Source organism: Arvicola amphibius, chromosome 9, assembly GCF_903992535.2.
Source record: "Arvicola amphibius chromosome 9, mArvAmp1.2, whole genome shotgun sequence".
In the NCBI taxonomy this organism is placed as follows: Eukaryota; Metazoa; Chordata; class Mammalia; order Rodentia; family Cricetidae; genus Arvicola; species Arvicola amphibius.
In genome coordinates, this window is record NC_052055.2 from 124,456,904 (window position 1) to 124,470,257 (window position 13,354).

Genomic DNA, 13,354 nt, shown 5'->3' on the forward strand with positions numbered 1-13,354 from the left:
TGGCAGACCTATCTCAAAGTATAAAATGGTGGGCTTTTCAGGTGTTGTTATCCTGTCTGTTTACCCTCTGCCAACTTCCCTGCTTAGGGAAGCTGTACCCCTGCTGCTGGGGTTCCCAGGGCTTACACAGGTACAGGGGAGATGCACAAGGCGCCTGGCACTCTGGTTGCCCTCAGTTCTTGGCAGAGCTAAGTTGGGGACTGCTGGACACCGTGTGTATGTGTGAGTGTTTGCTGCCTCTACTTTTTCCAGCCCGGTTGAATCCGGACCCAGGCCACACCAGACCCAGGCTCGCTGGAGAGGCTGCGCTTGCTCTTGGAGACCTGAGGCTGGGTGAACCACAGCTGCCCCCACCGGTCACCACAGACACAAGTGAGTTAAGGTCTCAGATGTGCTCAGTGGTAGAGAAACCTTGCCGTTTGGGGTCCCATATATTGTAACCTTTATAGGGTGCTGTGAGCCTTCCTGGAGCCCAGAGAGCAAAGACAGGGTCCTTCAGAGGCTGGTGCCTCTCAGAAGGGGGTGACTGGCCAACTACTTCCTCTTGTTTTTATTTTGTGGGCTTTGTTTGAGAAGGGGTCTTGCTGTGTGATTCTGCCCGGTCTGGAGTTCACTATGCAGACAAGGCTGACCTGGAGTTCACTGTGTAGATCAGGATGGCTTTTGCAGCGATCCTCCTGCCTCTGCCTTCTGAGTGCTGGAGGTACAGTGAGTTAGTTCCACCACGCCTGGCTTGTTGGTTTGTGGTTTGAGCAGGGTCTAAGTATGTCACTACTGCACTGACCCAGAACTGGAAATCTTCCTGCGTCAGCCCCTAGAGTGCGGGTGAGGGAGGGGGAGGGTCACAGGTGATCTCCTCCCAGCAGCTAGGTTTGATAAGATGTGAACAGGGAAATGAGCTTCTATGGCACAGACTTTCTTGACTGAAGCATCAAGACGATGAATGAGCCCTCATCTTAGGGGCTGTCTCCTCTTGGGGAACTGTCAAGCAGATCCATAAAATGGTGTAGAGGCTGGGGCAGCAGACTGTGTAGCAGCTTGGGGTCCCTTCCGGAGGGAAGGGATGAATTCTGCAAGGGTGCAGACAGGCTTGAGAAAGGTGGTTGAGGATGCTGCCAGTGGAGGGCTCTCCAGGCAACAGGAAGCTAGAAAGTGGGGCTCCTAAAACACAGGAGAGGAAGGAGTAGCTGTGTGCCGGCTGGGTCATCAGCGCCTCCTCTGTCACGCTCTGTAAGATTTACTAAGGAGCAGTTAAATCAGGCATGCTCTCCTACAAGCCTAATTTGTCTGGGTCACAGACAAGCAAAAATAGCTTAGAGGTGCTTCATTTCTTAACCACGTGGGGAGGCAAGTGGATCTCTGGGAATTTGAAGCCAGCCTGATCTATAGAGAGAGTTCAGAGACAGCCAGGGCTACATAGAGAAACTCTGTCTCAAAAAACAAACAAAAAAAAAAGCAATGTACAGATTCAACGCAATGCCCATCAAAATCCCAGCAAAATTCTTCAAAGACCTCGAAAGAACGGTACTCAACTTCATATGGAAAAGCAAAAAACCCAGGATAGCCAAAACAATCCTGTACAATAAAAGAACTTCTGGAGGCATCACAATCCCTGACTCCAAACTCTACTACAGGGCTATAGTACTGAAAACAGCCTGGCACTGGCCTAAGAACAGACAGGACGATCAATGGAACCGAATAGAAGACCCGGATATCAATCCACACATCTTCGAACACATCTTCTGATCTCTAATAAGGAAGCAAAAAATATCAAATGGAAAAAAGAAAGTATATTTAACAAGTGGTGCTGGCATAACTGGATATCAACATGTAGAAGAATGAAAATAGACCCATATCTATCACCATGCACAAAACTCAAGTCCAAATGGATCAAAGACCTCAACATAATGCCAGCCACACTGAAACCCATAGAAGAGAAAGTAGGAAGTACACTTGAACACATTGGCACAGGAGACCACTTCCTAAATATAAGCCCAGCAGCACAGACACTGAGAGAAACAATTAACAAATGGGACCTCCTGAAACTGAAAAGCTTCTGTAAAGCAAAGGACACGGTCAACAAGACAAAGCGACAGCCTACAGAATGGGAAAAGATCTTTACTAACCCCACATCAGACAGAAGTCTGATCTCCAAAATATACAAAGAACTCAAGAAATTGGTCATCAAAAGATCACATAATCCAATAAAAAATGGAGTACAGACCTAAACAGAGAGCTCTCAACATAGGAATCTAAAATGGCTGAAAGACACTTAAAAAAAATGTTCAACATCCTTAGTCATCAGAGAAATGCAAATCAAAACAACTCTGAGATTCCATCTTACATCTGTAAGAATGGTCAAGATCAAAAACACTGATGACAACTTATGCTGGAGAGGTTGTGGGATAAAGAGAACACTCCTGCATTGCTGGTGGGAGTGCAAGCTGGTGCAACCCCTTTGGATATCAGTGTGGCAATTTCTCAGAAAATTAGGAAACAACCTTCCTCAAGACCCAGTAATACCACTTTTGGGTATATATCCAAAGGATGTTCAATCGTGCCACAAGGACATGTGCTCAACTATGTTCATAGCAGTTTTGTTTGTCTTAGTCAGAACCTGAAGACAACCTAAATGCCCCTTGATCGAAGAATGGATAAGGAAAATGTGGTACATTTACACAATGGAGTACTACACAGCAGAAAAAAATAACGACAGCTTGAATTTTGCAGGAAAATGGATGGAGCTAGAACACATTATTTTGAGTGAGGTGACCTAGTCACAGAAAGACAATTATCACATGTACTCACTCATAGGTGGTTTTTAAACATAAAGCAAAGAAAGCCAGCCTACAAACCACAATCCCAGAGAACCTAGACAACAATGAGGACACTAAGAGAGACTTACATAGATCTAATCTACATGGGAAGTAGAAAAAGACAAGATCTCCTGAGTAAATTGGGAGCATGGGGACCTTGGGAGAGGGTTGAAGGGGGGAGGGAAGAGGCAGGGAGGGGAGCAGAGGAAAATGTAGAGCTCAATAAATATCAATAACAAAGTATATAAAATAAAAAAATAAAAAAACAATATTTCTTACCTTTGTTTTTAAAACATTTTAGATCTATTAATTTTATGCATATGAATGGATATTTTGCCTGCTTTTATGTATGTGCAAGTTAAGTGTGCCTGGTGCCCAAGGAGGTCAGTCAGAAGGAACAGATCCCTGGAACTGAAGTTACAGAGGGCTCTGAGCTGCCCTGTGGGTGCTGGCAACTGAACCCTGGCCCTCTGCGAGAGCAGTCAGTACTAGTAAGCACTGAGCCGTCTTTCCAGCCCATGGCTTAGAAGATTTTTTTGTTTGTTTGTGCGAAGACAAGGTTTCTCTGTAGCTTTGGAGCCTGTCCTGGAACTAGCTCTTGTAGACCAGGCTGGCCTCGAACTCACAGAGATCCGACTGCCTCTGCCTCCCGAGTGCTGGGATTAAAGGCGTGCGCCACCACCGCCCGGCTGGCTTAGAAGTTTTAGTTGCCAGAGATTCACACAACTGGCATGAGACGAGCAATGTCTGTCTATCTCGTTCTTTCAGTCACTCCTAAGCAGATGCCGGTGTGCCCAGGAGCCAAGCCTTGACTACGCTGATTATGGAAAGTGAGAACACGGCCCTGGAGGATCGCTGTTGGAAATTATACGGAGGTGAGCTCAGAAGGGTCCCTTGGAAATGTTTGTGTTCAGGAGAGAGGGTAGGAGCATCAAGGGGAAGAAAGCCCAGTGAAGAGCTTTGGAGTTTAGCCTGTCATGCTAGATAGTGTGAACCAGGAGAAACAGTAAAGAAGACATCAGGAAACCCCTCTGGTCACCACAGACACTGCAGCCGCTGAGGGAGGCTGAGAATGACAAGAGGAAGGGGGTCTGAGGTCACAGGCTGCCGAGAAACCACATGAGCCAAGGGCTGAGAGAGGATGGTTTCGGCGTTTGGGAACTGGTGGGCAACTTCAGGCAGGTACACCCCAGGCTGAGGTGGGCTTTTTGAGAGTTTCTGTGTGTAGCCCTGGAAGTCTGGAACTCTAAGTAGAACAAGCTGGCCTCCAGCTCTCACAGAGCCTGGCTCTGCCCAGGAATCCCTGGAAACTGCACACCCAGCAATTTTTTTAATTGATTTTTATTGAGCTCTATATTTTCCTCTGCTCCCCCTCCCTGCCTTTCCCCTCTCCCTCTTCAACCCTCTTCCAAGGTCCCCATGCTCCCAATTTACTCAGAAGATCTTGTCTTTTTCTACTTCCCATGTAGATTAGATCCATGTATGTCTCTCTTAGTGTCCTCATTGTTGTCTAGGTTCTCTGGGATTGTGGTTTGTAGGCTGGCTTTCTTTGCTTTATGTTTAAAAACCACCTATGAGTGAGTACATGTGATAATTGTCTTTCTGGGTCTGGGTTGCTTCACTCAAATGTGTTCTGGTTCCATCCATTTTTCTGCAAAATTCAAGATGTCATTATTCTTTTCTGCTGTGTAGTACTCCATTGCGTAAATGTACCACATTTTCCTTATTCATTCTTCGATCGAGGGGCATTTAGGTTGTTTCCAGGTTCTGACTAAGACAAACAAAGCTGCTATGAACATAGTTGAGCACATGTCCTTGTGGCACGATTGAACATCCTTTGGATATATACCCAAAAGTGGTATTCCTGGGTCTTGAGGAAGGTTGTTTCCTAATTTTCTGAGAAATTGCCACACTGACATCCAAAGGGGTTGTACCAGCTTGCAATCCCACCAGCAATGCAGAAGTGTTCCCTTTTCCCCACAACCTCTCCAGCATAAGTTGTCATCAGTATTTTTGATCTTGGCCATTCTTACAGTAAGATGGAATCTCAGAGTTGTTTTGATTTGCATTTCTCTGATGACTAAGGATGTTGAACATTTTTTTTTTAAGTGTCTTTCAGCCATTTTAGATTCTTCTGTTGAGAGTTCTCTGTTTAGGTCTGTACTCCAATTTTTTTATTAGACTATTTGTTCTTTTGATGACCAATTTCTTGAGTTCTTTGTATATTTTGGAGATCAGAACTCTGATGACCCAGCAAAGTTTTTTGTTTTGGGGGTGTTTGTTTGTTTGTTTGTTTTTCGAGACAGGGTTTCTCTGTGGCATTGGAGCCTGTCCTGGAACTAGGTCTTGTAGACCAGGCTGACCTCGAACTCACAGAGATCTGCCTGCCTCTGTCTTCCGAGTGCTGGGATTAAAGGCGTGTGCCACCACTGCCCAGCTCCCAGGAAAGTTTTGAGAAATTATTTTGTACCTACAGTGTTTTGCCTGCATGTATGGCTATGTACCATGTACCTGGTGCCCACGGAAGACAGAAAAGGATGTCGGGTCCCCTGGAACTGTAGTTATGAGCCTTTATGAAGGAGTTGGGAACCCCACACCAATCCTCTGCAGAAGCCGTCAGTGCCATCTCTCCAAACCCCAACTTAAAAACTATATTTATTTGTTTATTTTATAAAAACCCATTAGGTAACAAAACTCATCTGGGAGGGGCGCCTCTTCTAGCCCCCAAGGGCTCCAGGCACTCGAAGTGGTGCACATGCAGGCAGACCGCTCACACGTGAAGTAAAATAAGTAAACGTTTTGTTTTAAGCTGCTGGGCGTCTGCACTCAGGAGGCAGAGGCAGGCAGATCTCTATGAGTTCAAGGTTAACCTGGTTTTCAGAGTGAGTTCCAGGACAGCCAGGGCTGTTATACAGAAAAACTCTGTCAAAAAAAAAAAAAAAAAAAAAAAAAGTGAACAGGGCCCAGAGGCCCCTGAGCTGGAATGAAACTTAATGCTTTTCCCTGAGGACCAGCCAAAACCACAACCAGCATGGGACCCTACAGCCTTGGTGGGAAACAGGCTCTGTGGGACTTAAAACCCACTCAGGAGAGGGAAATTGTGCCGGGTGTGGTGGCACTGGCCTTTAATTCCAGCGCTTGGGGAGGCAGAGGCAGGCGGATCTCTGTGAGTTTGAGGTCAGTCTAGTCTACGAAGTGAGTTCCAGGATGCCAAGATACACAGAGAGACCCTGTCTTGGAAAACAAAACAAACAAAAAACCAACAGGGAAATCGTGCCTGAGACTGGCGACCCAGCCAATTACCCAAGGGTAGTGAAGTCATGGACCACAACCAACCGAAATGCTGGGTTATTGAGCTACAAGACAACTCCCACACCTAAGGCTTGGGAAAGAGGGAGGAAGGATGTAAGAGCCTGAGGATCAGGGAATTAGCTGTGAGGCTGTGACTTCTAATGATGTCATAAAGTCTCAGCAACACGAGCTGACAAACACGAGCCGGACAGGAGATAAGGTGGGGAAAGCCCAGGAGGCCTCGACCTACAGAAAGGTCTACAGTCAACTGAGGGATGCTGGGAGCAGGAGAAATGGTCTTCCCCAGAGAAGAGTACACCAGCTGGTTAACCTACAAAATGGTCAGCCCGAAAACATAAACAGGTAACATTATACAGACTGAAGTGGTTATATTTATATTTAAGAATATACACACATATATGTATATGTGTTGAGTTTAATTCTTGGTTACTGGTAATCCGCTGCAGATGATGTAATAAACCAATCAAACTAAATCAATAAATCCAGGTTTATTCAGAGCACAGCATTCCTGGGTGGCCCCAGGGGAAGTTGAGGAGACCATGTGTTTGTTCTGTGGGGGAGCATCTCTGGGGAGGGGTCATCATTTAGCGGGCTTTCTCAGGGACAGAGTCTGGACTGAGGCATCTCCAGAGGGTTCTTGGGATGGAGCTTTCAGGGGAACATTCCAGACTCTTTGGGTATATGGATGCCAGGGGCTGGGTGACACATTTACCCAAACAATATGTTCTTAACAAAGGTTACTAAAAAAAAGAGGCCCTGAATTTGAAAGAGACCGGGAAGGAGTACCTGGGAGAATTTGAGAGGAAAGGAAAGGGGGAAATGATGGGATTATGTTATAATCTCAAAAATTAAATTAAAAATTAACTCCCTTACAAAACATAAAATCAAAGAAAAACAAACAAAAACTCCCCACATATGTGAAGCTGGTTTTATTATCCTCCGTATACAACTTGTTCTGCTTTGTGCTGGGCCTGGCGCTGGGTTCTGGGCTCCACTCTTCCTGAGATCTTGGCTATGTTTTCCTGCCTGAAGATTTCACCCTGATTTCCCTCGTTACTCCCCAGCAGGGCCAACGGCCTGGATATGGATACAGGAAAGGGTGGGATGGAATATAAGACCACCCGGCTTTACTCAAGGCTAGGTCTCTACCTCTTTAGTCATTGCCCCCAGCCTTCCCTAAAGAGAAAGGAAATCCAATCCCACATTTCCAAATCCAGGAGTGGCTTTCTCCCTGGAGTGCCCCATCCCTGCTCCAGCAGCTATAGAGACAGGGCCCGAAGCTAAGCTTATTCCATCCGACACCACCTTGTTTCCCACTAGCAGATGCACACCTCCCGGCGGCAGCTGCTAGCCCTCACAATTTATTTCACTTTTGTTTGGGAGACAGAATTTTGCTATGCACATCAGCCTGGCCTTAAGGTGAGATCCTGCCTCTGCCTCCCCAGTACCGGAATGATAGGCATGAGCCACAACACCGGGCTTACATCTTTCTTTCTCCCTCTCTTAGCGCCCCCACCCCAAGCCCCTTTTTGGCTGGGTCTCACTGTCCATCACTGGCCGGCCTGAAACTCAGAGAGATCTGCCTGCCTGTGCCCCCAGCATTACAGATGTGTGTTAGTACACTCACGCTTACATTATTCTTTTTAAAAATATTTATTTATTTATTGTATATACCACATTCTGCCTCCGTATATGCCAGCAGGCCAGAAAAGGGCACCAGAACTCATTACAGATGGCTGTAAGGCACCACGTAGTTGCTGGGAATTTATTGTTATGTGTATGAGTGTTTTGCTTGCATGTATGTGTATTATATGCAGGCTTGTTCCTCTCAAAGGTCAGAAGAGGACATTGGATCCCTTGGAATTGAAATTTCCAGTACCTCATGTGGTTCACAACCATGCAGGTGCTGGAAACTGAACCCAGGTCTTCTCCAAGAGCAACAAGTGCTATTTAAATTGTGTGTGAGAGAGAGCTTTATATACCCTATATGTGTGTGAGACCCTGTGGAATAGAAGAAACTCCGGAACCTGGGACACAGACGGTTGTGAGATGTTATGTAGGTGCTGGGGATTGAACCTGGATCCTTTGCAAGAGCAGCCAGTGCTCTAAACAGCTGAGCCATCTCTCCAGTCCCAGCCCTTAAATTCTTACTATATGGTTTTTGTTGTTGTTTTCTTTGCAATACTGGAGACTGAATCCGGAGCCATGTGTGTGTTTGGCATGTGCTCTACCACTGAGCCACGGTCCCATACAGTGGCATGGACTGTCCCTTTTAATCTTCTCTGGCAGTGGTGGGGTGGGGATGTGCCCACCCATGGCCCTCGGCATCCTAGGCAAACACTCTCCAACGAGCTCTACCCCAGCCCGTCTCATTTAGTTTGACCCCTTCCCTACCGCCTGCCAGAATGGAGCCGCAGGACATCTCTCTTGGAGTTTGAGAGCAAAAATTATAGAGACTAGAAGCTGGAAAGAAAAGTTAGAACTCAGGAAATCAGAGCAGGGCTGGGCATGGGAGTACATGACTTAGGTCTCAGCACGCAAAGGCAGAGAAGACCACCCTGGTCTATATAGAAAGTTCTAGCCCAGGTAGTGAGACCCTGTTGTGGGCGGGGTCAGAGAGTCTAAGCATGAAGATCTTCCCGTGGGGTTATGGGTGGGCTTTTATCTCCCTCTCCTGAAGGAGACAAGTGAGGAGGTGGTTTGAAGGGATGAGGTCAGGGGTGATGCAGGAGGGGGCACTGGCTGCAGGGGACGCAGGGCAGAGTGTGTTCTTTTTCTGGGCGCTCCTGTGACGGAGAAGCGGTACCTGGGAGAACGAGTGAGTGTAATCATAACTGCTGGGACGCCCTTCTCAGCACTATGGGAGTCTTTCAAATCAAGCAGCGTTACAGAGAAGGGAAGGACAGAGATGCTGCCGTGACACAGAGTGGAATAATCCTCTCTAGAAACCTGGGGAGCTGGGTTCTGGGGCCTCAGCACACAGAACAGGTGGGGCCCATAAGAGGGGAGGTGGAGATGCTGAGGGCACCTGGGGGGAGGGCTGGGAGGGTAGGGCCCCAGGCTAGCCGCAGGTCCTCTTTCAGCCTCTGGGCACGGTGGGTAGGGACTCCTGCTGCCAAACCTGACACCAGGAGTTCAGTTCCCAGCACCTGTAAGCGCACCGCCTAAAGTTCTCCTCCTCTGTTTACATGTACTGTAAATTAAATTTGATTAAAAATTATTTTAATTATTTATCTCATTTAATTAAAATTTTTATTTATTTTAAACATTTAAATTTAAATATAAATTACTTATCTGTTCGTTTGTTTGGTTGGTTTTTCGAGACAGGGTTTCTCTGTGTTGCTTTGGAGCCTGTCCTGGAACTAGCTCTTGTAGGCTGGCCTTGAACTCACAGAGATCCACCTGCCTCTGCCTCGCAAGTGCTGGGATTAAAGGCGCACCACCACCGCCTGGCTAAATATAAAAATTTAAATATTTTATTTATTTTATTTTATTAAAACTACTTATTTTAAAAAGTTATTTTAGTTATTTATTTTGTTTTTTTTTGAAACAGCCCTGGCTGTCCTGGAATTCATTATGTAGACTAGGCTAGCCTCAAACTGAGATACTCTCCTGCAGGGATTAAAGGCATGCACCACCACACCTGAGATAAGAATTTTATGCTTTTCCCTTTCTCTCTTAGCTTCAGTGGTCACCACTTCTTTTAGCCGGTGTGACTCCTGGAGCTCCAGTCTGTCCGTCAAGCCTGTAGCACGTGGGTGTGCTCCCCAAAGCCAGAGCTGTCCGTCAAGCCTGTAGCACGTGGGTGTGCTCCCCCAAAGCCAGAGCTGTCCGTCACAGCCTGTAGCACGTGGGTGAACTCCCCCAAAGCCAGAGCTGGCTCTAAGTGCATCGGGCTGTGCTCCCATCAACAAACTGACTCCTTCACTCTGGCTCTTACCCCCCCAAAAAATTTTATGTCAAGAATCTCAAGACTTGAGTTGGTCATGGTCATGGTTCATACCTTTAATCCCAGGAGGTAGAGGCCAGCCTGGTGTACAAAGTAAGTTCTAGGCCAGCAGGACTGCACAGTGAAACCCTGTTCATTTAAAAAAGCAAGCTGGGTGTGGTGGTTCATGCCTTTAATCCCAGAATGCAGAGGCAGGTGGATCTCTGTGAGTTCGAGGCCAGTCTGGTCTACAAGAGCTAGTTCCAGGACAGGCTCCAAAGCTACAGAGAAACCCTGTCTCGAAAAACCAAAATAAAATAAAATAAGGTCTGGAGAGATGGCTCAGAGGTTAAGAGCACTGGCTGCTCTTCCAGAGGTCCTGAGTTCAGTTCCCACAACCACATGGTGGCTCACAGCCATCTGTAATGAGATCTGGTGCCCTCTTCTTGCCTGTAGGTGTACATGGAGGCAGAATGTTGTATACATAATAAAAAATAAATAAGTCTTACAAAATATTCCCAGAGCTGTGTACAGTATCTGTAACTTGTTTTGCTTACGTGCACAGGATAGGGATGGGGCCTGGGCAGGGGTAGGGGTGGAAAGGGTCTGTTCACAGCATTAGAACTGAGCTCACCTAAAGGGCCATTTGTCGACATGGCCTCTGAGCCTTCCCCCTCCTCTCAATTTCCCCTGTTTTTTTTTTTTTTTTTTTTGACAGAGTTTCACCATGTAGCTCAGGCTAATCTTTGATTTCCTGTACTCCTGCCTCAGTTTCCTGAGTGCCCAGATTACAGGATTTGACATCTTGCCCAGCTTGGGATATGTTTCTCATGGGTATCCAAGTACTGAAACCCAAAGCCACACCAGGCTTGCAACTGCTCAGGTCTAGCTTGATCTTGAGAGGAGCCCTGCCAGCCTTCCCAGGAAAGGAAGATGGAGAAGGCACGAGCTTTCACCTCACCAGGTCCCCTCCCATCCCTCCAAAGCCAAATTTCTCTTTACAGAGAATTCCCCTCTCAACATGAGTGAGGAGGACAGGACAGGCGTTTGTGTGGGAAGAGGACAGCGGTTTTCTTTCCAAGGTGGAAGAAAAAGGTGAGTTAGGCCAGGCATTGTAGAAAACACACACAGACACACACTTCACGTACTCACACAGACATGCACACACATACATGTTTCTACCCTATGGGCCCCCGGGGACCAAATCCAGGTTGTTAGACTCAGCAAGTGCCATTACTCACTGAGCCATGTCCGTGGTCCTCCTCAGCCTGCCCCAAGTCTTTCGGATCAGGCACGAAAACCAAGGCCAGAAAAGGGAGATGCAGTTGCAGCTAAGGAATCCAAACCAGTGCGGAGAACTCAGGTTTCTTCCTGTTCCCCACTCCTTGCTCTCACCTGTGCTTTGGGAAGAGAAGTGGCAGGCCTCGCAGGGTGGCGGCTGGAGGGCTGGCTGCTGACCAGCAGGGGAGGCCCTGTAAATGACCAAGGGAGAATCTTTTCTTGCCTGACTGAGCCCAGGTCTCTGCAGCTCCCCATTTCTTCTCTCCCCTTTGCCTCATAGGGAGACAGATCCCAGACGCTAAAATCGGTGGTTTCCAGCTCTAGTCTAGTTATCCTTCATGTGAGTCCATTTTGCTGAGTCCAGGAGCCCTGCGCAGCAACCCTAGCGAGCGAGCGTTGGCTGGGCTCACAGTAGAAGAGCTGCCCATCAAAGCCTCTGCTTATTTTGTTTTAGACCAGGTCTTCTGTGGCTCAAGCTGGCCTGAAGACTCTTGTGGTTAAGGTTGGCCTTAAACTCTCTAAAAAAAAAAAATCAGAGCGGGCTTGGTGGTGTACGCCTTTATTCCCAGCACTTGGGAGACAGAAGCAAGTGGAAGATCTCAGTGGGTTTGAGGCCAACCTGGTCTACAGAGCCAGTTCCAGGAAAGTTAGGGCTACAGAGAAACACTGTTTGGGGTCGTGTGTATGTGTGGGTGTGGGCATATGGCTGCAGATGCCCACAAAGGTCAGAGACTTGGGGGTTCCCTAGAGCTGGAGTTAGAGGTTATGAGCCACCCAACGTGGGTGCTGGGAACAGAATTTAAAAGGGTCCTCTCTTAAATGCTGAACTGTTTCTCCAGCCCCTGACCTTGGACTCCCAAGGGCTGGGATCACAGGTGTGGACGACCACATCTGGATTCCCATCACACCTTTGTGCCACGTTGGTAGGCTGCCCCTGACTGGAAAAGTTGGTGTCATCTGCCTTTCCTGGTTCCCTAGATGGACTCTAGAGCTCTGGGACCGGTCTTGGTTGGTCCTAAAATATGGTACACATGGAGACTTAATAAGTTTTGGCTGGAATTTGGGGGATTTAAGATTATGGTGATATAGAGAGACCATTCTCAAAAAAAAAAAAAAAAAAAAAGATATTATGATGATTCTCTAAGACCCAGGAGGCAAGAAACCAAGTCAGCTAAGCCACCCACCAGCCTTCCGATCTCCAGGGACACCAGCTGACAGCACAGGACCAGGCCGGGGAGAGCCTCATCTTCATGCCAGTTCTGAGGTGACTTGCTGTGACAGTTGCGGTTAAGGTGGGCATTAGACTCCAGGAATGCTTAGGGTCAGCCTGGCTCCGACAGTTGGTCACTACGGAGCCAAGCACTCAACATGCCTCCTGCCCTGGCCAGTGGGTCACCACCTGGAGTAACCACACATTATAATCCATAAATCTCAAGGTTGGTGTGGAGTCGGGAAAACAGGGCAGCAGGGGAGGAACAGGGCCTGCTGTGGAGAGAGATCTCTAGGCCTTAGAGGCTGGAGGGTGGAGGAGCTGGGTGTGGGGGATTCTAGCCTGCCCCTCCCCCCCCTGGGAGGCCGAGTCTTCTGGGCAGACGGCAGGTAAATGCATGACAAAGGTGTGTGATGGGTGTGATGGCTCTGTCTTGGGGGCAGAGAAGATGGGTGGGGTGGGGCACCTCTCGCCCTACCCTCCCTTAATCTGCCTTGGGGGCAGTTCACAGCTGCCTTGTGAACCCAGCACCAGCCTCTACGCCTGTAGACCGTCAGACTAATCAATGGAAAAGAACCACGATTAAGGTTTAGAGCTAGGGAGATGAACGAGAAATCAAGGGCACGACGCAGACTCGGAAGGAAGGCCAGAGAGGCCCAGAGAGATGGCTCCTGCCACCACCAAGCCCGACCACCTGGTCTGGCGAAGAAGGGGACCTCCACCCGTGCTCTGCGGAACACACACACACACACACACACACACCACACACACACACACACGCACGACGTAACTTTTAAAAAGTTTCTC